Source organism: Triticum urartu, chromosome 7A, assembly GCF_056163025.1.
Source record: "Triticum urartu cultivar PI428250 chromosome 7A, HENAU_Tu73, whole genome shotgun sequence".
Taxonomy (NCBI): Eukaryota; Viridiplantae; Streptophyta; class Magnoliopsida; order Poales; family Poaceae; genus Triticum; species Triticum urartu.
Genome location: NC_141879.1, coordinates 67536726 through 67563434, shown reverse-complemented (window position 1 = coordinate 67563434; position 26709 = coordinate 67536726). Strand labels below are relative to the sequence as shown.

The window sequence follows — 26709 nt, the reverse complement described above, 5'->3', positions numbered from 1 at the left end:
TAACTATATTTACTATATATTTTGCTTCTATTTCATAACAGTTTCGTTGAATTCGCTTCATGATGTGTGTGTGTGTGTGTGCATCTCTGATAGGTATATAGATCAACGATGGCGAGGAAGTGGTATGTCGTGTATGTAGGGCACGTTCCGGGTGTGTACGATGAGTGGCCAGAGTGTCAGGCCCAAGTGTACCGCTTCTCGGGCGAAAGCCAGAAAGTGTTTGATAGAAGAGTGGAAGCCGAAGCTAGTTACTTGAGACTCATAGAACAATAGGGGATTTAGAACCAGCACCGCAAAAACAACTAGATAATACCGCTTTTGCTCATCGAGATCGCTCTTATATCGTATGTCATAGTTTAGGTAGATGAAGAAACATGTGTCTGCGGTGATAATGTAAAAGATATGTGATCATTAACTTGTATCGCTATTCCGAGGTGATGACGAGATCGACATCACTTGTGTTCGATAACGATGATATGATGAGACTATGTTGTACCACTTCAATGATGATGATGAGACATTCCTTTTTCATATGGTTTGAGTTTATGTGTATATATGTTGTAATTGTATAAAACCTGTAAAAATACTAGTACAGAAAATAAAAAATAAAACACTAGCAGTAGCGAGGGGCTTTATAGTAGCAGCAGCGCTGCCTTACCAGTAGCGGTGGTGGTAGGGGCGTGCTACTAGTATTAGCAGTAGCGATGGTCAGCAGCGCGCTACTGCTAGATATAGGTAGTAGTAGCACTGGGTAAGAGTCGTGCTACTGCTAAAGTTTAACTGTGGCGCCGTAGCAGTAGCGCGGGCATCAGCGCTACTGATAGCCAAAAAACCCCATGCTACTAGTAGCTTTTTTCCTAGTAGTGAGGGAGATCCAATCTCGGAGGGGCTCCTACCCCTCCGCCGCCATGGAAACCATGGACTAGAGGGGGGACCCTCCTCCCATCTAGGGGAAGGCGAAGGAAGAAGGAGTGGGCTCTCTCCCCCTCTCTCCCGGTGGCGCTGGAATGCTGCCGGGGCAATCATCGTGTGACGGTGATCTACTCTAACAACTCCATAATCTTCACAACAAACATCTTCATCACCTTCCCCCATCTATCTACAGCGGTCCACTCTCCCGTAACCCGTTATACCCTCTACTTGAACATGGTGCTTTATGCTTCATATTATCATCCAATGATATGTTGCCATCCTATGATGATTGAGTATATTTTTGTTGTCCTATCGGTAATTGGCGAGTTGCTATGATTGGTTTAATTTGCTTGTGGTTATGTTGATATTCTCTGGTGCCCATCATATTAGCGTGCGTGTGGATCACATCATAGGGTTAGTTGTATACTAGTAGAAAAAGGGTCAAACGTGAAGCACATTAGTGCCGGTTTGAATTTGAGCCGGCACTAATGGTACCATTAGTGCCGGTTCGAACGGCTATGCATTAATGCCGGTTCGTGTTGAACCTTTAGTACCGGTTCGTGCCACGAACCGGTACTAAAGGGGTGATGGCAGGCTGGCGTCAGGCCGGGGCCCCACGATCACCTTTAGTACCGGTTCGTGGCACAAACCGGTACTAAAGGGCTGACCTTTAGTACCGGTTTGTGCCACGAACCGGTACTAAACGGGTCTGACCTATAGTACCGGTTTGTAACACAAACCGACACTATAGGCAATTTTCAAACTCTACCCCCCCCCCCCCCCCGGTGTGTCACCATTTCAGTTCTGAAAAAATCAAAAGAAAATGATAAAAACTTCAAAAAATTAAATCCTTTGAGAGGTAGTCATATTACTACATCTACTAGTTAGGAAAATTTGAAAACTTAAATTTGGACATGTTTTGCAAAAAGTGTAGGGAAAATGTAAAACGGCTATAACTTTTGCATACGATGTCGGAAAAAAACGTATAATATATCAAAAAATTCAGCACGAAAATCCGCATCCGATGGAGACCGCCTACCGCCTGTTTGCAATTTTTTAGAATCCTCAAATTCCAAAAGGAAAAAAAGATATGGTCGAATTTAAGTTTTTTTAAAAAAAATTGTTAAATCTGGTCAAACTACTTATTCAAAAAGTATTAAGGTTACTACATAATTATTCAAGAATATTAGTGTTACTAAATAATTATTTCAATTTTTTGAATTTTGGTCAAATCTGTTCAAACTATGGTCAAACTGTGGTCAAACTATGGTCAAACTATGGTCAAACTTATTCAAGAAATATTAGTGTTACTAAATAATTACTGTTTTTTAGAATAATAGTTTCAAACTCAAACAGTGAAATGTGTGACTTCATGCTCAAGCTAAACTCCTAAGGGTTAATAGGATTGACACCTTACTATTGTCAGGAAAACAACAAGTGCAGACTTGGAAACGAAGGAGAATAGAACCCGAAAGTTAAGCGTGCTCAGGCTGGAGTAGTGAGAGGGATGGGTGACCGGTCGGGAAGTTAGATGATTTGGAATGAGTGATCCACACTTGAGCAGTTAAGACATGTGATTAGAGACTAAATCACCAAATAATTCAGAAAAATTAAAAATAAAAAAAAATCCAAAATTTTCAAAAAAAAATTAAAAAAAACCTTTAGTACCGGTTGGTAATACCAACCGGTACTAAAGGTCCCCCATACCAGGGCGCGAGCTCACGCCACGTGGTGGCACTTTAGCGCCGGTTCGTGCCGAACCGGTACTAAAGGGGGGGCCTTTAGTGCCCACCAATTAGTGTCGGTTATGGAACCGGCACTAAAGGCCCTTACGAACCGGTTTTAAAGCTTCGTTACTAGTGTATGTTGATAGGACTATGCATTGGAGGGCAAGGGTGACAGAAGCTTCTTCCTACCATAGAAATTGATGCATACGGGATTGAAGGGGGACTAATATATATCTTAATGCTATGGTTGAGTTTTACCTTAATGAACGTCAATAGTCGTGGATGCTTGCTAATAGTTCCAATCATAAGTGCATAGACTCCCAAGTAAGGGATGAAATGCTAGTAGTGGCCTCACCCACATAAAAACTTGCTATCAATCTAGTAACGTAGTCGATTGCTTAAGGACAATTCCGCAAATCCTACCACTACTAATCCACACTCGTTATACTAAGTTAATCGTTTCTTTATAGCACCTAACTTTTATTTCCACGTTCTTTATTATCTTGCAAACCTATCCTACCGCACCTACAAAGTACTTCTAGTTTAATTCTTGTACCGAACAAAGATTGAAATCATGCCTAGCCAAATCAACCTTCAGTTTGCACCATAACATAATTTAGGTTGAGAACAAATAAATTTATGACATGTTAGGCGAAAGTATATGCCAAGATCTCAAACATAATAGCTTAAGGGCATTCAAATGGATAAACTTTGGGTTCCTCTAAGGGAGTTCGCAATCGATTGCAAGGAGGAGTTTGCCATCATCATGATGTAATAGTCATGTGTATTAACCTACGTAATAGCTATTTATGAATTCTTGGTCACGAGTTTTCTTGTGAGATATGTAATTAACATGATTTATATGTAAATGTAAGTATTCTAGAGGTAATGAGCCTACAATGCTCGATTTTATTTTCTCATTTACTTGTACAATTTAAGTTTTGTTATCTGTCTCTATGATGGTGATGCATATTTTCTTCCACCCCCGCATGCATACTTTAGGATAAATATTTGTATCCAACTTGTGGTTGCTTCAGTCCTTAACCTTTACTGTGAGCTTGTTATTGCTAGCTTTTTACCTTTTTTTCTTGTGGTAGTAGTATCTTCTCATATAGGGCACTTAATTTAGTTGCACATTTACAGAAGTCATCATTGCGCATTACCTTGAAAGCAACTAAGAAAAGTTAACATTGCTATTAGCATATTTCCGAACCCGCTCCCCATGTCTCTATTTGACATATTTGGTCATTCGAAGAGGCATGATGATGAGGAGCAAACTACAGACATCACCTTGTGGAATGATTCAACACTAGGTGACACGCATAGATGGCCTACAAAGGTGAATCTTTTCCTTTATATGTGTTGCAACTTTCAAGGATGGTATACTACTTAAGACTCATACCTTGGGCGAATTTAGGTTTGTGGCCAGCATTATGAATGTTGAGGAGGGGTCATGAATAAGACATTGCCTACACAATCCAATATTGAAGCATGTAACCGAAGGAAGAACCACAAAGACGAAGGTGCATATCACGAAGGCGACCTCCAAGGCAACAAGAGAGGTGTTGCCCAATAATCTCTCATGTGTCCAGAGAGCTACTGGACTGCCCCAGGGTCTGCCCAAAACATCCATGTCGACGTCCAGACGCCTACAGAGAGTTTCTAGATAGCATGAAACATGCCCTAGAATTTCTGCACCGAGGTCGAAAATCCCCTCGATTAGCTGAAACCCTATCGGAGGATTCTCGAAACCTCCAGACCGTGCCTACAGGCACCAAAATGTGCTGGGCCCATGTATATATATTCCTGCCCACCCGCCCCTTCATGGAAAACCTATATAAGAAGGGGCGAGGATATAGATCAACTTACACACATCACCATGTTAAATGCTTCAAGCATCCACAAGTTGTGCTTCTCGAAAAAGGGAAAATGTGTACTTTCACGATAAACAAATCTCCTTAGCCTCGTCATGAGCACCGCTTCGCCATCCCAATCATCGACCTCGCGGCCTCGTGACACCATCCATGCAGGCCTCAGTGGTCAGCGCCGTGAGGGCGGCCACAGAGACGATGGGCATCTTCTAGGTGGTGAACCATGGCGTGTTGGAGACGTCCGTGCTCGGGATGCTCGCGGTGGTGTGCTGCTTTAACGAGGACCCTGGGAAAGCTAAGGTATTCAGCTTACATTTCCGGAAACAATAACGCCCGAACGTCAGGTTTTTAGGAGATCGGCTCGAACGCTTCATCCATCGCCTGATCACCCGCATTATTTTTGACGTAAATTCGTGGCCACGTCATCGGTCGTGAACTGTTCGCAAGGACGAGGGGTCAGCGCGAACCTTTTTCTCTCGTGGTGAGACGGCCCACTTCACTATCCATTTCTAGACTAGTCCACTCCCTTTCTCTTCCGCCCCGACCACACAAATGGATTCCACCCCAACCAGATCGCGGGCGAAGGTGTGTGCAGCGGCCAGCCCGTGGATCTCGGCGGCATGCCGGTAGTTGGAGAAAGCGTAGCCGCTTGAGGATGCGGGGCACGGAAGGGGGAGGAGCAGAGCCGTCTCCGACGCGGCGCTGTCGAAGGGGCGGGCGCAGAGGGGGATAGCGGCAGCGGTCGCCGGTGAGGGTGTTGCGGCAGCCTGTCCACGGATCTCGGCGATGGCGCCAGCTCGAGAAAGTCGCGGCGCTCGAGGATGCGTGGCGCGGAGGGAGAGAGCAGCAGCGATCTGACGCCGCCGCCGTCGCCGCCGCGGCGCTTCAGCGTCGGCATGTGGCGGAGGTCAACCAGGAGGTGGACGACGCCCTGCCGCCTGCAGTCGAGCTGCTCGTCGACGGGGACGCCGTCTTCTTTCCTGCGATGTGCCGAAGGGGAACTGCTCGCCGGGAGTCACCCATGGCCAGGTATTCCGTTCACCTTGCGGCGGTGGCTTGGTCAAACCTTTTCGCGGCTTTGCCACTCTCTCCGGCCGGTACGTTAACCCCTTGCTCAACGCCGCTGCCGTAAGAATCTCTCGTTTGAGCGAGTCACACCTAGCCGCTGATTCCATGGTGATTCCGCAGGATCTTGATCTTGATGCACAACCAGGAGGTGAACTAGGATTTCTTTTTCTTTCCACGGATTCCACAGCATCTTGATCGATTCACTAGCTAAGCAAAAAGACTACTCGTTCTTGTAGGCAAGTGCCCAGAATGGGTAGATGCATTTTGATATGCAATTTTTGAGTGTCCATCCTTAGTCGTCATTTCCACCCTAGTATTTGTTCATGCTAAAAATAACACATGGCAAATTATATCAATACTTATTTCTATAGCTATTTTGGCATTTTTTTTGTATGGTTTACTATCGCAAGCGTCCTGTCCATATGTTTTTTTTTGTAGTTTCAAGTATACTTAATAAATTCTTGATTATTAGCACAACAATATGTCCCATGGCATTTCGCATACATTTTTTGCCCCTGGGAAAACACATCTTGGAAAGTGCTCATGCTGACTAGTGGTAAATCTGTTATTGTCACATGGCAAATTTTTATTGGAACTATGCAATGCTCACATGGCAAATGTTTTAAGATTTATTTTTAATAATGTGACATAGAAATGTCAGGACATTTTTTTCCTAAATTATGGCAACTTCCACAAACGTTTTTACTTTTTTGTCGCATGGCAAATTTAGACAATTGTTATCTTCATGCATCATGGCAACTTTACAAAGATAACAATATAGCTTTTTACCATATCTTTTGCAAATCATGATAATAGTCACATTGACTACTTTTTTGGCACATGGCAACTTTTGCCATGGCAATTTTTTCCGTAGCACGACAACTTATGTTTCTACGAGAAGCGTGCCTCATACATCATTATAAACTTTGAAACTTTTTTTTGTATAATCACACAATAATTGTATGATTTTTGTATCTTCGTGACATGGCAATTTTTACGCTGTAGCATAGATTTTATTGCCATGGCAAATTTACTTTTATTGCCAAGACGATTGCAATTATTAGCAAACAACCATGGCAAATTTAGTTAACGAATGATGGCAAATTTAGTTAATGAATCATGGAAAATTATTTTCGTTGATCATGGTAATTTTTATAAATTGACCATGGTAAATTTAGTTCATAGACCATGGCAAATTGTAGTTTCTCACTGATTAACCATGGAAACTATAATTTCCACTTGATCATGGTAAGTTTAGGAATTAACCATGGCAAAATTAGTTTATATATCATGGATGATTTTAGTTCCATTTTTTTGTCTGTAGACCATGGAAAATTTCTGCGACCACGGCAATTTATATTTGGACAACTTTCGTACAAACCATGGCATTTTTTCTTTGTAGCACGACAACTTTTTTCTATGAGAAGTGTGCCTCATACATCATTGCAAACTTCGAAACTTTTTTTTGTATAAACACACAATAATTATATGTTTTCTATCTGCATAACCTGATTCGTTTAGGAACATGTCAATTTTTACTTTGTAGTATGAGAAATTCATTTATATTGCCATGGCAAATTTACTTTTATTGCCAATACGATGGTAATTATTAGCAAACAGTCATGGAAAATTTGGTTAACGAATGATGGCAAATTTGGTTAATGAATCATGGCAAATTTTATTCATGATCATGGTAATAATTGACCATGGCAAATTTAGTGCATAGATCATGGCAAATTTTAGTTTCTCATTCATTACCCATGGCAAATTTATTTCATTGATCATGGCAATTTTTAGTTTGATGTATTGCCATGGAAAAATTTATTTTTTAATTACCAAGATGATGGGAAATTTTAGTAAATGACCATGGCAAATTAAGTTTGCGATTCATGGCAAATTTCATTAGCTATGCATGCAAAAAAATCATTAATCATTGAAATTCTGTAATTGACCATGACAATTTTGAATTTATAGATCATGGCAAAATTTTAGGTCCATGTCTCATGGAAGTGCCAAAATTATTTACTAATGATAATGTTTTCAAATTTTTCAACACATGTTAATGGAAGGGGTAATATGCATCACAGAAAATTTGAAACAACGGAAAATTTACACCACTTTTTGGCCACCATTTGGTTAACTTATAGATTTGCTTTTGGTATCAATGCGTGTTTTTATGACCATGGCAATCTTTCTTTCTTTTTGCATCTTGTCAAAATTATTTTCTTATGCGACTATGGCAAATTTAGTTTTATGGTCATGGCAATTTTTTCTATGCATCATGGCATTTTTTGGTGTGCAGACCATGGCAATTTTCTTGCGCCCACGACAGTTTATATTTGAACAAATTTCAAAATTTCATACAAACCATGGCAATTCATTTCCTGTTGCACGGCAACTTTTTCTACTTTTGTACATCATGGAATTTTTTGCTCGTTGCCATCTATCATCCCGTTTTTAATTTTATGTAGGTACTGTGTAGTAGCTTCAACAATTATAAAAATTGATGGCAATTTCTAGATTTTTGTGGCATCTTATTGTACAGTTTTTTCTCAGTTTTTCCAGTTGGGTTTTCTTCACTGTTTTCTTGTTTTTTCTGCATTTAATTTTTTTTTGCAAAGGGAATAGTTTGGGCCAGCAGGCCTAACAAAAGGCCCAGCTAACGTGGGATTAGGTGGATGGTTCGGGCTGTTAGAAAAGCGCATTGTTTTCTAAGCCGAGGCCCCTTTGGTTGCCATGTGTTTCTTGAAGGGTATTCGACCGGAAATACCCTTCGGCTCCCGTACACCATATATGGGGTATTTTTAAAAAATAAAAAAGTCAAAGTACTTCAAAAGTATTTTTAGATTAAACTTGACTTACTTACACACTAGTATATAAATTTTCACACAAAAAAACCTACGTTGGCTTCACAGTGAAGAAGACAAAATTTATTTACTATTATAGGTCACGATTCATGCCATTTTAACCGAAAATTTGTCTTTCGTGAAAAGAAGTCAAATCGAAATTTTCTTTTTGTGGAACTTTTCTCACTAGCACAACAAAAATACTACAGAGTATATATCAAAAACATGATGTGATGGGAATACCCATTACTGGTTATATTGATCGGCTGCCTCTATGCTATCTGGACATACAGAACACCATCAATGAAAAGTAATTCATAATTTATGTGGCCCAATATGGCCAACCCAAGAAATCAAAACTATAGTCCCATAGTGTGATTTCTCAAAAATAATTCACTTCCTCAAAATAAAATAATGAAAAAAATAACATATAAGTGAGTTCTAATATAATTTCCTAGGTTTTCATCTCCTAGATTATATCAATTAGTCTTGAGTCTTGGCGCGACGCAAGTCTTTCCTTGCCGCGCACAGCCGGTGTCATCTAGCCGCAAGTCTCGACCAGCTCCACATCCGTGGTTGACAAACTTTGGCTTCAATCTCCCTTCAAAAAGATAGACTAGTCCACAAAACATGGGAGGTATTTTAAGCAAGCATCTAGAAAAATAAATTGTATGTATGATAAGGTCAAAACCCAGCCGGCGGTACACTTTGTGAAGGGAGCTCCTTATCTCTTCCAGCACCTGTCTTTCGGGCTCCTTTGTGGTTCGCTGATGGCCACGCAGGTGGGAGAGCAGACTCTAAAGAAAAATCGCCACCGTTGACCATAGGGAGGAGAGCAGTATCGAAGCAGAGGAAGAGACAGCGGCCATACAGAGGACTCCAGGCAGATTTTAATCGAGGGAATACTTGATTACGGAGCCATGGATGCGTATTATTACTTCACGGGCAATCAGCTGGATATCGAAAATCCTTATGAACGGGAGAAGGCTTTCTGTGTTTCATTAATGGACGTTGGGGCCATGGCCGAGGCGAACCTGAATTTCGTCACGGAGCAGCGTGCCATCTATGATGCCATTCGTGCTCAAGCCGCCGCTCGACGGGAAGCGGCAGCGGCGGAGGCATAGCTGTAGGCCATCGCAGAAGAGAACATAGCCAGCTACGCCTTCTACAAGCCGCCGATGAACCATCAGCCGGCCCGATGGGACGACGACAGCTAAGGCGCCTCGATTTCCCTCATGGACCTCACGTCCACCGGCGACGGACAAGGCGCAGACTCTTCGGAGGATAGGCCACATGAGCTGGCGGGTCCTGGTATCCCAGTGGGCCGGTCCGTCTCCCATATTTTACTCTTCTTTGCCGGAGACCACACCTTCACTTCATCGGTCTTATCGCTGGTGCTTATGGAGAAGGCGGAAGAAGGACGACACAGGCTTGGACGCCGGGGGCCGCTGCCGTAGAATAGGTTTAAGGGCAGGTCTTTTTTCTAAATGTTCGAAATGTACTTAAATCCGTTGTGTTTATGAAATTCGTAATGTTTATACAAAATCCGCCTGTGTTTGCATAAATTTTATCCGATTTGTTTAAAATAGTTTGAAATGTATGTGGCTAATGTTAGATGGCTGCCTCCCGTATTTATATTCGCGGACTAATCTCTCTATCCACGAACGGATGCAGTAGGTTTTTTATGGGTTGCGTTCTGGACGCCCTTATGGGACAGAACGTCATACAGTATATTTTATATTTTGGCATGAAGGCGCATGCATGCAACGCAAGTGAATATATAGTGCATGTACGTGTGCGCACACTTCGTACCGTGTTTTTAAGGGCATCTTCAGCCGTTGGCCCCCCAGGGGGCGTCTAAAAGCGCCGTCTGGGGATGAGCCAGCGCAAAAAATGACCCTGGGAGCGAGTCGGTCCCCAGCCGTCGGCCCCCAGGCGCGTATTAAAAAAAACAAAGGACCGTTCGGCGAAGTTATGATAAAAACTAGTTAAATTTCGGTCAAACATGACAATTTTCGGTGAAATTCGCACATTTTCATTACATTTTAACCTAATCTAAAAAAGAAAAGGGCTGAAGTCGTCGCCGCCGTCGCCGCCATCGTCGTCGTCGGCCTTCTCCTCCTTGACGCGGGCGCCCCTGCTGGACCCCTGCCCGGCGTCACCATGGCGGACTGGCGGCGGCGTGTCGTCGTCGTCGCTGTCGCATAAGACGACGACCCCGTCTTCAACGCGGCCGCGTCGGCGCTCCTCGAAGCGGCGCAGGGCGGCGCGCTGGCGCTCCTTCTCCTTCTCCCGGCGCGCCTTCTCCATCGCAATGGAGTCCTGGCGCGCCCATTCTAGGGCCGCGTCGTCGTCGTCGAACTCCGCCTCCACCGGCGTCAGCCCCGGCTCCGTCTTCACCGACGCCAGCCCCGGCTCCATCTTCGGCTTGACGAAGCGCGGAGAAGCCGACGAGGAGGGGCGCGCCGGCCGCCCTCGTTGATGACGATGCCGACGCTGCGACTGCGCCGACCGATTGGCATCTCCGCCGCGGGCTCGGCCTTGACGCCGAGAAGCGCCGAAGAACCGGAGGAATGGGAGGATGAGCGAGAGGAGCAAGACGAGGAGGAGGCCAACCTCCTTGGCGCCCATGCGCGTCGGTGTTGCGACGGGGCGGCCCCCGTCACAGGATAGGTCAACGGCGGGTTGTTGCCGCCGTCGAGGTGCGTCAGCACGCCCTCCAGCGTGCGGCCCGGGGCGCCCCACCACAGGTGGCGCCCCACGCTGTTCTTCACGCCGCCGACCACCGGCGCGTCGTTGGTGGAGGCCAGGCGCTGTTGCTGGCGGCGCTGGAAGTACGCCGCCCAAGCCGCGTGATTGCCGGCGGCGTACTGGGGGAGGGAGCGCTCGTCGTCGGTCAGGGAGGCGCGCGCGACCTCGACCTCCTCGGCGAAGTACGTGGGCTTCGCCAAGGCGTCGGGTAACGGGGGAACAGGCACTCCCCCGTCGCTGAGCCGCCACCCCCGTCGGCCCGGCGCGCATGTCCGGCGGTGCCGGGATGTTCGCCTGGAACAGGAGTCAGGACTCCTGTTCGCGGAGCGAACGCCGGCCGAAGCCGTTCGCCGCCGCCTCGTCTCCGGGGAAGCGCTCTGCCATGGCGACGGACTCGGCGGTGGTAGAGAGGGAGAGAGAGGGGCTGCCGGTGACGCTCGGGAGAGGAAGACGGAGACGGAGAGAGAGGGGCAGGGCGGCGGCGAGGGGCGAGTCTGGTGTGGGCACCGGCGAGAACCGCCGGCTTTTATAGCCGCTCCGCGCCGTGTGTACGCGCGCGAGGGAGGGGAGGCGTCGGCGCGCCGTCCCGAGACTCGCCGCCCGTGAGGAATCAATGGCAAGGCTGACCGGCGGCAGCCTTGTCATTGATTCCCCGCAGGAACCGAGGCAGTTGGGGGAAGACGAGCCGCCGTGTCCCTGACGCGGCGGGCCCGCGGCTGTTTCGCGCCAAAACAGTTCGCCCCGGCGCCCCCGGGCACCGCCCAGCGCGCCGGGTTCGGCCTGGATCCGCCGGCACTGTTTTCGGCCCAAGCCGGCGAAAATCGAGCTCCTAAGACGCGACTGGACCGATTTTTCGACACCGGCACAAAAAAAATGCCTGAAGAAGCCTTCATGCGGGCGCGGCTGGAGATGCCGTAATGCATTGCCTCGTCTCCACTCTCCGCAAACAGACAGACAGACAACACAGTAGCCAGCGTGCCTGCTGGGGTCGATGGTCCACGTTGCGCTCTGCCTGCTGGTGCTGGATGCGTGGAAGATGGTCCAGGCGGTGCCACCGAACAGATCGAATGTGCATGCATGCATCCGCTCCTCGCTCGCTAGCGTGCGTGCATGCGTGCGTGTATATACGGACACCACAGCACCGACCACCGGCCAACTCTCGCTCGCACTACCCTCCACCTCCAGTCCAATCTCGCTCGCAGTCACAGAGCCCGCGGCGACATGTCCACCACCGCCACCGCCTACGCCACATCTACGGCAGATGACGACCGCCGACAAGCGCTCCAGGCGTTCGACGACACCAAGGCGGGCGTCAAGGGCCTGGTCGACGCGGGCGTCACCGCCGTCCCCGCCATCTTTCACCACCCGCCGGACTCCCTCCCCCTGTACGCGCCTCCTCAGCTACACCACGAGCACCGCTTCACCATCCCGGTCATCGACCTCGCCGGCCTCGGGACGCCGTCGGGGCGAGCCTCCGTGGTCGGCGCGGTGAGGGCAGCCGCGGAGACGGTTGGCTTCTTCCAGGTGGTGAACCATGGCGTGCCGGAGGCGGCCATGTCGGAGATGCTCGCGGCGGTGCGGTGCTTCCACGAGGAACCCGCGGACGCCAGGGCGCCGTACTACAGCCGGGACCACGGCCGGCGCGTCAGGTACACGAGCAACTTCGACCTGTTCCAATCGCCGGCCGCCAACTGGCGCGACAGCGTGTACATTGACATGACGCCAGACCCGCCGGCGCCCGAGGAGATCCCGCCGGCCCTCCGAAGCGTCGTGCCGGAGTACGAGCGGCTGGCGCGGCAGCTGTACCACGAGCTGCTGGAACTGCTGTCGGAGGCCCTGGGACTGCGCCGCGGGCACCTAAAGAAGGACGCCGGGTGCCTCGACGGGCTCAACCTCGCCGCCCACTACTACCCGGCGTGCCCGGAGCCGCACCTGACTATGGGCACCACCCGGCACTCCGACCCCAGCTTCCTCACCGTGCTGCTCCAGGACGCCGTCGGCGGCCTCCAGGTGCTCGTGGAGGATGACGGCGGCTCCGCTGAGTGGGTTGAGGTGCCGGCGGTGCCGGGGGCACTGGTGGTGAACATCGGCGACTACCTGCAGCTCTTGTCCAACGACAGGTTCAAGAGCGTGGAGCACCGCGTGGTGGCCAACGGCGCGGGTCCTCGGGCGTCGGTGGCCTGCTTCTTCCGGACGTACGGTGCCGCCGCGTCCATGAGGGTGCTGCAGCCGATCGTCACCGGCGGAGACCGCGCGAGGTACAAGAGCGCGACGGTGGAGGAGCTGCTCCGGCACTACAGGGCCAAGGGCCTGGACGGCACCTCCGCGCTCGACCACTTCAGGCTCTGAATGGAGCGCAGATGATGTATCTTCTGTTTACCTCTTCTCGTGTTTAAGTGTGGAATTGTGGACGCCCTCGTGGATTAATTGGGCATTCAACAATGGATTTGTTAATTTTCTCATGCATGGTTACTAGCCATGGATTTGTTTTTCTTTTTGCGGGGGGAAAGCATTTCATTTCATTTAATCAATAGTGGGAGTACATTCATTTGAAATGACAATGCTAATCTCCTCGGGGGAATTTGCTAACCAACAAGCCGTACGCTGCTGACCACGACCCATCGCTGCCATGGCATGTGCAGCCTTATTCTGTGATCTACCTATTTTTGTGACTTGCATTGATCTTTCTTGCAACATCTCCGAGACGGCCGCCACCTGAAACATATTCCTTGATCTTCCCTTTGAGCCTAATTCAAGGAGCTTCAATATCTTCGCACAATCTGTCTCGACCTGGATAGGCAAGGGAGTCCAGTGCAACGCCAGCTTCATGCCCTCCTCACACGCCGATAGCTCTGCCTCCAGTGCGCCCGAGCAGTTCCGGATCCATCTGCATGCCGCGTAGATAACCGCACCTGTGTGATCACGTAGGATCATACCGGCACCAGCTGTTCCATCTGCCTGTACAAACGAACCGTCAAAATTGAGCTTTGCAACACCACATGGGGGAGGAATCCAACTGGGTTGTACGCTAGGCTCCAACTTATGTTGAGCACCATTGTTGGATAAAAGAGCTGGTTGCTTCCCCTTGAGGATGTCCACCTCTGGCCCCTGTTTGATAAGTAGCAAGGAATCAACATAGCTACAGAGAAATTTCTTCGATGCCTCGACCGGGATTAGTGGTTTGTCATGGGTAAGTTCGTTTCGAACATGCCATACACGCCATAGTAGCATGAGCAGGAGCATACGCTGGGTCTCATCTAATTGCTGGAGGCAAAGAAGGAGCCATTCCGGTTCCATACCTTTGAGTGAGTTATCAGCAGGAAGGTCCCAAACTAATCTCATCACAGTCCAGAGATTACGTGCATGTGGGCATTGGACAAGTGCGTGAAATGTCGTCTCAATCTCTTGCCCACAGATGATACAGATTGCATCATGATCAAGGTGATGGCGCAACATATTTTCTCTGGTTGCCAAGGCCCCTCTCGCAGCCTTCCACGCAAACACCCGTACTTTAGGTGGGGCGCCGCAGCTCCACATCAACTTCCAAGCAGGTCTTGACCCATCTGGACGTCCACTCGACTCGCCAATCTCCTGTGTTGCCATGAGACAATCCTGAGCCATCCTATATGCTGATCTGACAGAGAACATTCCATGCTTGTCTGGCTGCCAGGCAACGCAATCCTTTTCCATTCTACTAGAGGGTTTGATTTTCAGTATTTCATCAACGTCGACCGGAAAGAAATGTTGTCGAAGGAGTGTGATGTTCCATGAACCGTCAGTTTGCATAAAATCGGCAACCCATTTCAGTCTGCACCTTCTCTTTGGAGTGATCGGTCTGAACGACGGTCCTCTTGGGATCCATGGGTCTCGCCACACGTGTATGTTAGCGCCGTCCCCCACTCGCCATATATATCCTTGCTTTAGCAGTTCCAAGCCATGCTCGATAGCCTGCCAAGAACTTGACCCGTTTCCAGTAAACACCGTGTCAGTGATATCTCCTTGGGGATAATATTTTGCTCGCAGAACTTGTGCGCATAGACTGTCCGGGTACTGGATTAATCGCCAGGCCTGTCGAGCTAAGAGTGCTTGGTTAAATATTCTCAGGTCCTTCAACCCCATTCCTCCCCTAGCCTTGGGCCTTAGCATAATATCCCAGCCGACCCAATGAGTCTTTCTCTTCCCTTTCTTTGCACCCCACCAGAAACGACAGATCATTTTGGTGAGCTCCTCACACAGCCCGGCCGGCACCTTGAAAACACTCATAATGTAAACTGGCAAGGCTTGGGCAATAGCTTTGATTTTTACTTCCCGTCCAGCCATAGCCAACTGATTTTCACCCCACTCCACGATTGCTTTTGCAAGTCTCTTCTCAAGAGTTTTCAGCTTACCCCTACTCATGCGACCATCTGGCGTTGGTAGGCCAAGATGTTTTGCCTCGAAGGTGCTCTGGGAGATCTGCAAGGTGACCTTGATAGTATCCTGTACTGCCGCCGGACACATAGGGCCAAATAAAATCGAGCACTTTTGAGGGTTGATGTACTGGCCGGTACACCTTGCATACGTTTGCAACACCTGCTGCACTCTGATTGCTTCATTTGGCTCAGCTTTAAAGAACAATAGAGAATCGTCCGCGAAGAGCAAGTGAGATATGCCCGGCGCTCTTCGGCAAACTTTGATAGGAGTAACTGTTCCCTGGATCGCTTCACGTTGCAAGAGGGCAGAAAGACCGTCAGCAACAAGTAAGAAAAGGAATGGAGACAAAGGGTCACCTTGGCGAAGACCTCTGGTAGGAGAGAACGAATCAAGAAGGGTTCCATTGAATTTCATTGAATAGCTCACCGAGGTCACACAAGACATTATCCAGCCTACCCATCGGGGAGCGAAACCCAAACTCTGCATCATTTTCCTGAGGAAGTCCCAGTCCACCCTGTCATATGCTTTAGAGAGGTCTAACTTGTATGCACAAAAAGAATCCTTCTCCTTTTTACAGTGTTCAATGGCATGGAAACACTCAAAAGCGACTAGCGCGTTATCTGTTATCATACGGCCGGGGACAAATGCGCTCTGATTTGGAGATATAATATCGCCAAGAATAGGGCGGAGCCTGTTAACAAGACATTTGGCCACAATCTTATAGAGCACTGAACACAAATTGATAGGTCTAAAGTCTATGAGGGATTCCGGCTGATCGGACTTCGGAATCAAAACAATGGAGGTGGCATTGGTTTCAGCCGGTATGTGACCAGTAGCAAAAAAGAGCTTGACTGCAGCGACAACTTTTTCTTTCAGAATTGCCCAATTTCGTTGATAAAACCGGGCCGGGAATCCATCCAATCCTGGGGCCTTCAAAGGGCCAATTTGAAACAATGAATCCGCTATTTCTTTCTCCGAGAACTCCTTACACAGTGACATATTCATCTCTTCTGTTACTCGTGCTTGTACAAGGTCGATGATCTCAGCAGCTTGTAAAGATGGGTCTCTGATCAATAACTCCTTAAAGAAGGACGTGGCCATCAGTTCCATGGCAGATGGGGCTGTATGCCACACTCCCTCGTCATCTTTCAGCTTTTTAATTTTATTTCGCCGTGCACGCCACACCGATTTACTATGAAAGAATTTAGTGTTGCGATCTCCGTCCTTCAACCAACTTATCCGTGATCTCTGTAGCCACAGGAGCTCTTCCCTGTATAGTAGCTCGTTCATGCTATCCGTCAATCTCCGGATCTCCTGTTGGTCGCCATTCGTACGCATTAGATGCTCTAATTTCTTTCGAGTGTGCTCAAGTTCACGCACAACATTGCCAAACTTCCTGCGGCTCCAACCCTGTAGATCATTCATGACTGAATTCAGCCCAGCCGTGATGGATGCAAGATCACCAGTAGCTTGCGCCGCCTCCCATGCTCGCTCGATTAGTTCTGGTAATTCACCAGCACGTTCCCATAAGATCTCGCTTTTTTCTGCGGGGGTGTGAATACCTCTCTTTGCAATGTTACTAGGATTGGGAGATGGTCAGAGCATGGGGAGACAAGGTGGACCACATTAGCATCAGAAAATATGTCCCTCCATCTATCATCCGCTAGTGCGCGGTCGAGGCGAACCTTGACATTACTCCTTCCTCGCCGCTTGTTATCATAAGTGAACGGTATCCCTGAAAAACCCAAATCATGGAGCTCACAGTCCTGAAGCACATCCCTGAACGCCGCAACTTGGCTTGCTGGTCTGGGGGTAACTGAAAGGTGCTCACACTGCCAAAGCGCTTCGTTAAAATCACCCATAAGCATCCACGGAAGATCACTGCTTGCACGTAGATCAGACATGATAGACCACATGCGGTTCCGATTTTCAGTTCTGGGTTCTCCATACACACATGTGAGATGCCACTGCGGGTCAGAAGGGGAGGCACGAACATACGCATCAATAATTCTTTCATTATGATCTTTAATCTCGACTGACAACTGATCGTTCCAAAACAGAGCTAATCCACCACTTTGACCATTGCTATCAACTCCACAAAAACCATGAAGACCTAAACGAGAACACAAGCGACGAACTTTCTCAGATTTTTGTCTAGTTTCACATAAAAACACAAACTGCGGACGGTGACTCTGCACGAGGGCGGTAAGATCACGAACTGTCGAGGCGCCCCCGATTCCAGCTCAGGCCTATCATTGTTGCTGACGGGGCGCAGCGCGCGACCCCGTCAGGTGACCGGCAGCCCCAGAGCCGGTTGCTTCCAAGTTCATCCTCTCCCCCATCTCCACACCAACATTCGAGTCCTGCACTGATCTCTTCCCTAGCACAGATTCAGTTTCTGGCCTCATACTCTCTGAACTTTCATGTGACGTAGATATATTGCTCAGATCCCTTAGGAAAGGGGTCTTGTCCTCCTTGCCAAGCTGCACCGGCTTGTGATTGTTCTGTACGACGAGGTGATTCTCATGCGAAGGTGGCGTGGCCACTGGAACAGATCGATCTGGCGGCTTGCGGGGTTTCTGATGTTTCTCGGCCTCTCCACACTAGTAGAAAACAGGGCTATGGTCCAAGCCGGCTCAGCCCATTAGTCCCAGTTTAGTGTAGAACCGGGACCAATGTGGGCATTGGTCCCGGTTCGTGAGCCCAGGGGGCCGGCCGGGCCACGTGGGCCATTGGTCCTGGTTCGTCTGGACCTTTTGGTCCCGGTTGGTGGGACGAACCGGGACCAATGGGCCTCGCTCCTGGCCCACCACCATTGGTCCCGGTTGGTGGCTTGAACCGGGACCAAAGACTCCCCTTTAGTCCCGGTTCATGCCACCAACCGGGACCAATGAGGTGCCTATATATACCCCCTCACGCAAGAGCAGAGCACAGTGCTCTGTTTTTTCTGGCCGAGGGGGAGAGGGCTTTGTGGTGCTCTAGCTCACCTCCTATGCACATAAGGTGTTCGATGGAATGCCCGAGCCACACTACTTAAGCTTTCTCCTCTCGAAGCTCGACCTCCAAGCTTCATTTTCCTCGAGATTTGTACACTTCTATTAATTTGGACACTTAATTATATATAATGCACGCAGATGAACCGGCAATGGATGTACGGTGACAGACACACCCGCGAGTACATTAAGGGCGTGCATGAGTTTCTCGATGCGGCTGAGGCAAACAAGCAGAATGGTTTTATGTGTTGTCCATGCACTGAATGTGGGAATACAGGTCTTACTCTAACCGGAAAATCCTTCACTCCCACCTGCTTTACAAGGGTTTCATGCCACACTATAATGTTTGGACGAGGCACGGAGAAATAGGGGTTATGATGGAAGACGGCGAAGAAGAAGAGTACGATGACAACTATGTGCCCCCTGAATACGGTGATGCTGCAACGGGGGGAGCTGGTGAAGATCAAGAGGAACCAGACGATGTGCCAAATGATGCTGCCACGGGTGAAGCTGCTGAAGATCAAGAGGAACCAGACGATGTGCCCGATGATGATGATCTCCGCCGGGTCATTGTCGATGCAAGGACGCAATGCATTAGTCAAAAGGAGAAGTTGAAGTTCGATCGCATGTTAGAGGATCACAAAAAAGGGTTATACCCCAATTGCGAAGATGGCAACACAAAGCTCGGTACCGTACTGGAATTGCTGCAGTGGAAGGCAGAAAATGCTGTGGCTCACAAAGGATTTGAGAAGCTACTGAAAATATTGAAGAAGAAGCTTCCAAAGGATAACGAATTGCCCGGCAGTACATACGCAGCAAAGAAGGTCGTATGCCCTCTAGGATTGGAGGTGGAGAAGATACATGCATGCCCTAATGACTGCATCCTCTACCGCGGTGCATACAAGGATCTGAACGCATGCCCGGTATGCGGTGCGTTGCGGTATAAGATCAGACGAGATGACCCTGGTGATGTTGACGGCGAGCCCCTCAGGAAGAGGGTTCCTGCGAAGGTGATGTGGTATGCTCCTATAATACCACGGTTGAAACGTCTGTTCAGAAACGAAGAGCATGCCAAGTTGATGCGATGGCACAGTGAGAACCGAAAGAAAGATGGGAAGTTGAGAGCACCCGCTGACGGGTCGCAGTGGAGAAAAATCGAGAGAAAGTACTGGGATGAGTTTGCAAAGGACCCAAGGAATGTATGGTTTGCTTTAAGCGCGGATGGCATTAATCCTTTCGGGGAGCAGAGCAGCAATCACAGCACCTGGCCCGTGACTCTATGTATGTATAACCTTCCTCCTTGGATGTGCATGAAGCGGAAGTTCATTATGATGCCAGTTCTCATCCAAGGCCCTAAGAAACCCGGCAACGAAATTGATGTGTACCTAAGGCCATTAGTTGAAGAACTTTTACAGCTGTGGAATGGAAACGGTGTACGTACGTGGGATGAGCACAGACAGGAGGAATTTAACCTTAAGGCGTTGCTGTTCGTGACCATCAACGATTGGCCCGCTCTCAGTAACCTTTCAGGACAGACAAACAAAGGATACCACGCATGCACGCACTGTTTAGATGACACTGAAAGTAGGTCAATGATTTACACTACATAATCTTTGGAAAGGGTTCCGGTGGACTAGCTGTTCCGAATGACGCTGAGGGACACGCACCCATGTGGAAGAAGAAATCTATATTTTGGGACCTACCCTACTGGAAAGACCTAGAGGTCCGCTCCTCAATCGCCGTGATGCACGTGACGAAGAACCTTTGCGTGAACCTGCTAGGCTTGGGCCATCGTCGATTTCTTCCGACCAACCATCAATGTCGAAAGAAAGGCAAGCATTTCAAAGGCGAGGCAGATCACCGGAAGAAGCCCGCCATGCGCACCGGTGATCACGTGCTTGCTATGGTCAATGATTTACACTACGTAATCTTTGGAAAGGGTCCCGGTGGACTAGCTGTTCCGAATGACGCTGAGGGACACGCACCCATGTGGAAGAAGAAATCTATATTTTGGGACCTACCCTACTGGAAAGACCTAGAGGTCCGCTCCTCAATCGCCGTGATGCACGTGACGAAGAACCTTTGCGTGAACCTGCTAGGCTTCTTGGGCGTGTATGGGAAGACAAAAGATACACCTGAGGCACGAGAGGACCTGCAAAATTTTCACGAAAAAGACGGCATGCCTTCGAAGCAGTATAAAGGTCCTGCCAGCTACGCTCTTACAAAAGAAGAGAAAGAAATCTTCTTTGAATGCCTGCTCAGTATGAAGGTCACGACTGGCTTCTCGTCGAATATAAAGGGAATAATAAATATGCCAGAGAAAAAGTTTCAGAACCTAAAGTCTCATGACTGCCACGTGATTATGACGCAACTGCTTCCGGTTGCATTGAGGGGGCTTCTACCGGAAAACGTCCGATTAGCCATTGTGAAGCTATGTGCATTCCTCAATGCAATCTCTCAGAAGGTGATCGATCCAGAAATCGTACCAAGGCTAAGGAGTGATGTGGCGCAATGTCTTGTCAGTTTCGAGCTGGTGTTCCGACCATCCTTCTTCAATATCATGACGCACGTCCTAGTTCATCTAGTCGACGAGATTGTCATCCTGGGGCCCATATTTCTAAACAATATGTTCCCCTTTGAGAGGTTCATGCGAGTCCTAAAGAAATATGTCCGTAACCGTGCTAGGCCAGAAGGAAGCATCTCAATGGGCCATCAAACAGAGGATGTTATCGGGTTTTGTGTTGACTTCATTCCTGGCCTTAACAAGATAGGTCTCCCTAAATCGCGGTATGAGGGGAGACTGACTGGAAAAGACACTCTTGGAAGAGACTCAATAATATGCAGGGACGGATATTCTTGGTCTCAAGCACACTACACAGTTCTACAGAACTCTACCTTGGTGACCCCGTATGTCGATGAACACAAGAACAGTCTGCGCTCCAAACACCCGGAGCAGTGCGACGACTGGATTAATGTGAACACATCAGGACTTTCAGCAGTTGGTTGGAAACACGTCTCAGAGGTGACAACATTGTTTGTGATGAGTTGTACTTGTTGTCCAGGGGACCATCTTTGACTGTATTGACTTACAAAGGATACGAGATAAATGGGAATACATTTTACACGATCGCCCAAGATCAAAAGAGCATCAACCAAAACAGCGGTGTCCGCTTTGATGCAGCAACCGAGAGCGGAAAGGACACACATTATGGTTACATAGTGGACATATGGGAACTTGACTACGGACCTGATTTTAAGGTCCCTTTGTTTAAGTGCAAATGGGTCAATCTGTTAGGCAGCGGGGTACAGGTAGACCCACAGTACGGAATGACAACAGTGGATCTGAAAAATCTTGGGTACACTGACGAACCGTTCGTCCTAGCCAATGATGTGGCACAGGTTATCTATGTGAAGGACATGTCTACCAAACCGAGAAAAAGAAAAGATAAGGAAGCGAATACATCATACGATGAGCCAAAGCACCACATAGTTCTTTCAGGAAAAAGGGACATCCTGGGAGTGGACGGCAAGACAGACATGTCTGAAGATTATGAAAAGTTTCATGAAATTCCTCCCTTCAATGCCAAGGCTGACCCAAGCATCCTGATAAACAATGAAGATTATCCATGGTTACGGCGCAATAAGCAAATGACACAAGCGAAGAAAAAGTGAAGACTTTCTCCCGCAATAAGCAAATGCTATGTGGGTGAAATTATGATACCATCCCAACTTTCAACTTTTTCAGAGTTCATTTGAAATGCTTTCATGTCTTATGGTTTGAAACTTTGATACTTCGAAAGTGATTGTCCATTTTATACATGAAGTGCATCAAGTTTTTGTCGTAACCCTCTCTACTTTTTGGAACATGTTATGTGGGTGAAATGATGAGACCATGCCAACTTTCAACTTTTTCAGAGTTCATTTTGAAATGCTTTCCAATTTCAGAGTCATTTAGCTCAAAGAATGAACTAATAGCAAACAGAATGAACTACAAAACTTTTATGAAAATAAAAACAATCAATTAAAATATTATGTTATGATCAACTAAAATAAAACTATAATATTCTTCAATAGCAAAAAGAATATAATTTGTGTGACCTAAAATCAAACTATAATTTGTGTGACCTAAAATAAAAAATAAATAGCAAAGAAGAAAAAAAATAATTTTATAGTAAAGTTATTCATAAACTAGTGATTCACACAAATTTTTAAAAATTCAAATTTAAACTATTTAAAATTTAAAACTAATGGCACTAACAGAAAGTTTATAATTTTTGTGACCTAAAAGCAAAAAGAAATCACTAAAAAACTGCAAGTATTTAGTTGTTAGTAGAAATAAAAAATAAATAGAAAAAAAATTCTAATTTTATAGTAAAGTTATTCATAAACTAGTGATTCACACAAATTTTTAAAAATTCAAATTTAAACTATTTAAAATTTAAAACTAATGGCACTAACAGAAAGTTTATAATTTTTGTGACCTAAAAGCAAAAGGAAATCACTAAAAAACTGTAAGTATTTAGTTTTAAGTAGAAATAAAAAAATAAAAAACCAAAAAAATGTAGAAATAAAAAAGAAAAAACCAAAAAAAATGCCACCTACTGGGCCTCCACGGCCTGAATACGACTAGAAACCCTACATGGGCCAGGATTCAGACCCGCAGAAGGCCCAATAGGCCCACAGGCAAAGCAGTGTCAAATTAGGCCCATAGGCCTGCAGTTCAGAGGAGTTCGAGAGGGGGGAGGCAGCAGAGCTTATAAACTGGTGTTGGGCGCTGTCAACTAGCGATGTGGGACTAAACTTTTGGGCGCGGGGCGCACAAGGGCATTGGTCCCGGTTGGTGGCACCAACCGGGACTAAAGGGTGCATTCGTCACGGTTCGTGGCAACAACTGTGACCATTGCCCTCCTTTAGTCCCGGTTGGTGCCACCAACCGGGACCAATGGGCTTCGCTTCCCGCCCTTTGGGCTGCCGAAAAGAGGACATTGGTCTCGGTTCGTGGAAGCAACCGGGACTAATGCCCACGGTTGCTGCCACGAACCGAGACTAAAGCCTCTGCTATATAAGGCCACACTTTGGAATTTTTCATTCTCATCTTGCAGTTGCAGTTGCCGACGCCGCCAGGCTGCCCCGACGCCGCCCGCCCCCATCGTCGCCGTCGCCCGCGCCCATCGTCGCCGTCGCCTGCGACGCGCGCCGCCCCGGCCCGCCCCCGTCGCCGTCGCCCTCGTCCCTGCCCCGACGCGCACCGCCCCGTCCCGCCCTCGCCGTCGCCCGCGCCGGCCGGCCCCTTGCCCGACGCCCGCCGCCCCGGCCCGCCGTCGCCGTCGCCCGCGTCTCCTACCCCAAGCGCGCGCCCACTGCCCCGTCGCCATCCTCGCCGCCGACTCCGCGGTCCTCCTCTGGTCCGGCCGGTGCCCTAGCTAGCATTTTTTTCATATATATGCTTTTTTTCATATATATATATGCTTGTTTTATATATATATGTATACATATGTTCTCTGTGTATATATCTATGTTCATGTATATATGCAAAAGATAGTTTTTTAGAAAAATTAGGATTTTTTTCTGTTCATAGATTTTTTTTGGTGATATTAATTATTGTAAATATGAAAATGTTTGTATATTCATATGAACAAATGAATTAGAAGAGGGAGAAGAAGAGGGGGTCGAGAGGGGGTCTAGGGTCGCCGAGGGGTCGAGGGTCGTCGAACATGAGAGGAGGAAGAGGATAAAAAAAGAAGAGGAATAAGAAAAGAAAAAAGAGGAGAAGAAAGAATAGAGGAGATGATCTTCTCCTCTATTCTTTCTTCTCCTCTTTTTTTCTTCTTCTTCCTCTTTTTTTTATCGGGACCGAGGGTCGTCGAGGGTCGCCGAGCGGTAGAGGAAGAAGAGGATAAAATAGAAGAGGAAGAAAAAAAAGAGAGGGGTCAACGGTCGCCTAGGGGTCGAGGGTCGAGACGGGGTCTAGGGTCGCCGAGAGGGGAGAGGAAGACGAGGAGAAATAAATAAGAAGAAGAAAAAGGAAGAAAAAGAAGAGGAGAAGAAGAAAGGAATAGAGAAGAAGAAGAGAAAAATAGAAAAATAGAAGAGGAGAAGAGAAAAAGTTGCGCCGAGCGGTAGAGGAGAAAACCTAAATAGAAGGTCAAGGCGGCTGTTGGCTCTATTTATCCTACTGAACCCGGCGCAACTTTTCACTGCCGGCCGATTCCAGAAGGATATGCTAGGGTGATGGTGGATGAGATAACGGAGGGATTTGAGGACCTCCAGCTTGACCACCCTACCGGTGAAGGGGAGACTCGGCTGGGGTCTGCTCTGAAGACTCCATGCCTATGGCGGAAGGAGCTCATCAACCTTCCGAACTGGACGCCACCGCCTCCTCCTCCTCCTCCGGCGAGTCAGGGCACTCCGCCTCCACCGCCTCCTCCTCCGGCGAGTGACGATCAGGGCCCTCGGCCGGCTCCTTCTCCGGCGTGTGGCGGCACTCCGCCTCCTTCTCCGCCTGCGCCGACGCGCCCGAGCAGCCAGGCTCCTCCTTCTCCGCCTCGTCAGCAAGGGCGGAAGAGACCTGCCGCCGCTCCAGCTGCTCCGGCGCGTCGTAGTCCTTCTCCTCCGCCGCTTAAGCAAGTAAAGAAGACAACCGCTCCGTCTGCTCGGTCGGCGTCTAGCAGTACAACCAGAGGCGGGAGGACATACAGATTCGGTCCTTCTCTGAAGACTCCAGAGAAGTTACCATATGAGAGGACCCTGGAGGAGAACGCCGAGATCGCGCGAGAAGAAGTGAGGAACTTCTTTGAAGGGGTGAAAGCAAAGAAACATCCACCTCCGGAGGAGAAGGTAGATCGGGTGAAAGTGAAGCGCACTCTGGCTGCCCTGACAAAACCACCGAAGTCTGATCCGCCGAAAGGAAACTATGACCGCATTATTGGAAAGGAATTTGCCGAAGCGGAGCGGTCGGGAAGTACTATCAGTGATCAAAGGCTGAAAGAACGACGAGCTGGGAAACAAATTGCCCAGCTCGGCGAACAAGCGAAGCAATCGTGCCCCCCGCTCAAGGTGCCTAGCCACAACGTCGATAATGATCCGAGGATGGTGCCCGATTATAGCAATATTGCAGATTACCTGCCCGACGAAGTACATTATGAACCCATGGAGGTGCAGATACAAAGATACGAGTACGGGAAGCCTCTCGTCAAAGATGAAAGATCTCTATCAACGATGATGCGAAGATTGCATGATTGGTACTTGAAAATCCGCAGAGACTCTAGGGGGAGGAGTACTTTGTATGCGAGAGTTAAACCGGAGCATGACCTCGTTGGAATTGATCTGTTGCCTATTCCATTTGAGGAGTTCTATCAGTTTTTCAATCAATTGGCCCTCGATAAAACAACGGTCGCCTGCTACTGTCTGTAAGTAGTACTACTTCTGTCATTAAGTTTCTCTATATAGCTTAGCTCTTTCATTGCATGTATTTATAATCATCCTCACTATATTATGCAGACTGAAGATCGCCGAATTGAAGAAAAGACAAGTCGGTGATATTGGGTTCATTAACACATATCTCATAGATGCAACTCAGGTTAAACTTCATGCCGCAGCTACCGAGGCCAGCTTGCTACGATCGTTCGTAATAAATCAAAACAAAGATATAATACTCTTTCCTTACAACTTCAGGTGAGTGTTACTGTCTTGTGCGTATTCGGTTTCCCTTATATATTAGTCAAGGTTATAGTAATGTAATTGATGAGTTATGCTTGTGTGTGCAGTTATCACTATATTCTCCTAGAGATTAAGCTTGAGCAGGGAGTAGTAACCGTCTTGGACTCTAAATGAAAAGATCCCAAGGAGTATGCGGACATGACTGAAATCCTCAAGAAGTAAGTTAAATCGATCATTATCCACCATATCAGCACCTTTATTCATTTCCTGATATCAAGTAATTGTTTTCTTTGTCCGGCAGGGTTTGGAGAAAATTCACCAAAACAGTTCCGGAACTGCCGAAGGAGCTGGAATTTAGACACCCGAAAGTAAGTACTATAGTAGCATGTTCCGCGCATCTCCTAGTGATTCAAGCGCTAGTTTCATCAATACCATTTAGCATTCTTGCTTATCAGTTTGATTGACCTCT

At 47.8% G+C, this 26709-nt stretch overlaps 1 pseudogene; it reads left to right on the top strand.

The window, feature by feature from the left end:
* The first annotated feature begins 12285 nt into the window (after positions 1–12285).
* On the top strand, positions 12286–13629 carry LOC125527486 (1-aminocyclopropane-1-carboxylate oxidase homolog 1 pseudogene; annotated as a pseudogene).
* Positions 13630–26709: the final 13080 nt, after the last annotated feature.